Genomic DNA, 5000 nt, shown 5'->3' on the forward strand with positions numbered 1-5000 from the left:
ATTTCCTCATACTTAAAAGATAATTATTATTAATATTGGCAATCAAAAACTAAATCACAAAGCAAAATGCAATGCTATTTGGCCCTAAAAAGAGAATATACACTTGCAAATTACTTGACTGGAATTAAAGAAACTAAATTTGAGAAACATATTGACGAAATACAGACTCAGCGAACACCGCTTAGCTATAGAAACTGGTAGACACAAGAAAACATGGCTGCCCAAAGAGGAACGCTTTTGTAAACAATGCAATGACAATGTTGTTGAAAACTCCATTTTTTAACAGAATGCAAAACATTTCAAGCAATTCGTGAATTCTACTTCCCAAAATTTCAAGAAAAATACCCTGATTTTCTAACTTTACCAATCCAAAGCAAATTATATTTTATTTTGGGTGAAGACAAATCCACTTGCATTATAGCTGCCCAGTACATCCTTGCCTGTCATCAACTGAGGGACAGTGAGTGACCCACACTGAATAACTTGTGTTGTACATATTGTCACACAGAAACACACACTCACGCACACACACACACACACACACACACACACACACACACACACACACACACACACACACACACACACACACACACACACACACACACACACTCTGATATATCTCTCCCCATACACACGCACCTTCACTATCCTCTGTTTAAAAATGGCATTAGTATTCCTCAGAATCAATAGTTCATACTATAGGTTGTATATGAATGTCTGTTTAGGAACATGTTTTATCTCTACATTCTGATTATTGTCTGTATTGTATGTTTCAATGTATGTGATAATTGCTTTGGCAATACAAATGTTTAAATATTTGTCATGCCAATAAAGCACTTTTGAAATTGAAAATTGAGAGAGAGAGAGAGAGAGAGAGAGAGAGAGAGAGAGAGAGAGAGAGCCTAACAGAGAAGTAGATGCATGTAGCAGGCATAGAGTAAGCCAAAGCCAAAAACATTGTGACGCCATTTTGTCTTCTTTTTCTGTAAGACTGTCGATATGTGTGATATATAACCTACAGTAGGCCGACAACCTGGTAGCATAATTCATCCTGATTACAAATACTCACGTCAGTCAGTCTTGGTTTAAGTTTTGCTATCGACCTATGATCCTACAATAAGATTAGGATACGTGTGTCTCTGAGCCAGTTATTGTTCAGGCGAATAAAAATCCTGTCAGCCACACCCTATTCAACCCAACAACAGAATGTAGCCTATTTACACAAGCCAAGTCACAATCTAGAGGAAATTACTCACAGCAGTTCAGTCTTTCGTTGTAGATTCGTCTTTCCACCAGAATGGACTACATGTTCAAGTTGACAGGTGCTTTTATCAGAAATTCTGAAGGCTAGCACAAGCCCTCAGGAGGCTAGACCAGAAAATCCAGTTCAGGCATTTCCTTCTAGGCATACAGTAGATACAGCACAGACCTACTGCTACTCCATGCAAATGAAATATGATTTTACTTAGCATTATTTTCTTTCTGGCTAAAGAGAGCTTAGCTCAGACTGATGTGTATTGACATGGCACATCCTTCGGAATGAGAGAAATAAGAACGATGGTAGAAGGATAGTAGCCTATGACCACTGTGGTGCTTACTGTCTCAGCTGCCACAGGCTCGGCTCAGTTTCCTCATCAGGGCAACACACGACACCCTCCCGAGCCCTCAACACCTCCACCAATGGCTTAGAGCAGAGCAACCCTGTGACCTCTGCGGGCCCATCAATGCCTCACTCACTCCAGCATGTTCTGTGGGGCTGCAGAACAGCACTGACAGGGTCGGCTCAGATGGACACACCACCAAGTGCTCAGGAAGCTGGCAGAGGTGCTGGAGAAAAGTGGGCAGGAGGCAAACAACCAGAGTCCATCAGAGAGCCCACGCAGGATCCACTTCCTCAGGCAGGGGGAACCCGCAATGCAGACCAGCAAGAGACCACCCGCCAAGCTACTAACACCAGGGGCGGTGTGGAAGATGGAAGTAGACCTGGGTAGGCAGCTCCAGTTCCCACAGGAGATATGCAGCAGCACCTTAAGACCAGACGTGCTGCTGTGGTCTGCAGCTGTGAAGGCAGCAATACTGATGGAGCTGACAGTGCCATGGGAGGAGGGACTGGAAGCTGCCTACGAGAGAAAGAAGGCCAAGTATGCAGACCTGGTGGCGGAGTGCAGAGAAAGTGGATGGAGTGAGTGTGAGGCTGTAGCCGGTGGAGGTGGGAGCCAGAGGCTTTGTGGGCAGATCAACATCACGCCTGCTCAAGGACCTGGGACTACGTGGAGACACACTGAGCACATCCACCAAACAGCTCTCTGAGGAAGCTGACAAAGCAAAGCCACTGGTAGGCTACATAAAACACACATCACACTCACACACACACACACACACACCTTGTACCTGTTACATAATGAGTGTGATAGGTTACATAAAACACACACACACACACACACACACACACACACACACACACACACACACACACACACACACACACACACACACACACACACACACTCCTTGTATCCGTTACATAATGAGTGTGATAGGTTACATAAAACACACATCACACACACAGAGACTGGTCACAAACATATCAACAATGAATGAAGTCCATGATCAATGGTGATCAGCCAGTGACTGGGCTGTAGCTTGATGCTCTTGAAACAGTCCTAACTTAACGCTCAATATGAAGTCCATGGGCAATGGGCAGTTTAGGCCTCAGGGAAGAGGACGCCCCTGCCGTGCACAGTCCACCACAGGCACCGCTGGAGGTGCGACAGGCCTAGATGGAGACGGAGGCAAAAGCCAACTCCTTCATCCTTCATCAAATGGCTGGGCCTACCGCGCTGCTTCTCAGCTGCTGGCCTGTATGGATGGAGCTCACTCCAGCTCCCCCTGAACTCCATCACCCTGGGCTACAGGCAGGAGAAGGCAAGGCTGGGGATGGAGCTAAGGGACTCCTCCCACAGGGCAGTGGCTGATGCAAACGCCAGAGTGGAGACTGGAAGGAGGTGGAGGAGGTGCAAGGAGGAGGTGCAGAAGCTGATGGGGAGACTGCAGCATCAACACGTGCTGGCCACGGTCCACTCCAGACAGGGCAGTCAGGCCTCGGATGGAGCGCCCCACCCATCCTATGGTCCAAGGCAAGCAGGAAGGAGAGGAAGGACCTTGTTGTTGCAGAGGTCACCAGGATTGAGCAGGAGGAGCTCAGAGTGAGGGCTGGAGCACAGGGGCAGCAGGGCCCGTGGACAACTTGGGAGGGGGTCACCAGACCAGCCATCAGCTGGACAGAACTCTAAACACAACTTGGGAGGGGGTCGCCAGACCAGCCATCAGCTGGACAGAACTCTAAACACAACTTGGGAGGGGGTCGCCAGACCAGCCATCAGATGGGCAGAACTCTAATATGCAATAGAACACATTATTGTGCTAAACTCTAGAGAACATATTCCCGTGCAGTGAAACACATTATTGTGCAATAGAACACATTGATATATGTAAAGTGATGTACTGTATATAATACATATGCACCAACAACATACGAGATAGATACTTTAATCATCCCAAGTGAAATTGTAGGCATCCAGTAGCTTATACAACTATAACGCAACAAACACACATACAGTATATCTACATATAAATCACTCACTGAAAAAAAAAAGCTAAACATTTGTGAAGTGATTCCAAAGGTCTGGTATGGGCTGGCCATGTGATGCAATGATAAGGTGCTACTGTATGTATGTATTGCTATTGCAGTACTTGAGAACAGACTTATGAAGGGGCTTGTGCTGATTAACCCAGGCCTCAGCCGCTGCCTTTTCAACACCATGTGTTTTCCTTCAGCCTACAGTGTCCTGCACAAGTCCTGCACGGCTACATCATTCATGTGTGCATTTGAAATGGCTTCTGTTCCATCTCCCCCTAAAATGGCCTCTGCTGCATCTCTACGCAGGCGTCCATGTTCATGTAGTATTGCGTGTAGAAGCTCATCATGAGCTCCTCCTCCTCACACATGAAATGAGAAAACACTCCACATTATTCACACTTCTCAGTTCCCCATAGATGCGAAGAGTTCTTTTCCAAAACGCTATATCCACCATTTTAATACATTTTCATAAATCATTTTTTTGAATTTTGTTTTTCAAGTAATCCCAGTGAAACTGTATTGGGTTATGTTTAGTTGATTTATCGTTACTCAATAAAAACAAAACAACTGCATTTTTATTGATATTACTTGATATACACAATTAAATAACATGATTTTTAAAAATATTTTCAAAAATGGATTTATAGCATTTTGGAAAAGAGCTCTTATTGCATTCATTACAGCTTTTCAAAATCACTAAAACACTCAACTCTGATGACTGGAATCATTATGAAACATACATTGAAGCATACAATGAAGTATACATTGCTGTTGAAATTCTGTATTTTATTTGGAACAAAACATGCAGGCTGAATCCCTTAACAGTAAGCTGATGGTGATGGTGGCGAGGAGAAGCCTCTGTTTGAGCCCTCTTGTGCCCTAGACCGGTCATCTCCTTCTCCACTGTTTCTCTGCTAACACACTAAACTCCTCTCTCTGAACCACATGCTCAGTTGCCTGAACACATTGTGTTGAACGGATCCCACTTTCAGGTTGGCGTGCCTGTGTGAATGAGTACAGGAAGTAGTCCAAGCTGCTGTTGGAGGAGCATGGCGCCACAACACACTGCTCCTGTTTGCAGGACTCTGCATCAGTGCCAAAGAGTTGGGTGGACGTCCTACTGCCTGGAGCGCTCCGGCAAAGTGTTTCCTGGTGCAACACAGTGGACGAGGAGGCTTGGGGAGGGATGAGGTTTGAGGACGCTGCTCCATCTTCCCCTGCCCTTGGCCCAGAGGTGGCAAGGGGCGACAGCAGCCACAGCTTTCTTCACGCGGCGCCTGAGTCGGGCTGTGGATGCGTCTTCATCAGATTCCACTTGCCCCTCCGTAGCTCCGCTCTTGCCTTGAGCTGAGAGGCC

General features: G+C 46.0%; 1 long non-coding RNA gene across 1 annotated transcript in view; it reads right to left on the reverse strand.

Annotated features, from left to right (window-relative positions):
- LOC134088005 (uncharacterized) overlaps positions 1–1361 on the reverse strand; it is a 5335-nt gene extending 3974 nt beyond the window's left edge. The window contains exon 1 of the long non-coding RNA XR_009939878.1: positions 1260–1361. This is a non-coding gene — a long non-coding RNA (uncharacterized LOC134088005). The remainder of the gene's footprint in view (positions 1–1259) is intronic.
- Between the last annotated feature and the right edge of the window lie 3639 nt (positions 1362–5000).

The sequence above is a fragment of the Sardina pilchardus genome, chromosome 1 (assembly GCF_963854185.1).
Source record: "Sardina pilchardus chromosome 1, fSarPil1.1, whole genome shotgun sequence".
Taxonomy (NCBI): domain Eukaryota; kingdom Metazoa; phylum Chordata; class Actinopteri; order Clupeiformes; family Clupeidae; genus Sardina; species Sardina pilchardus.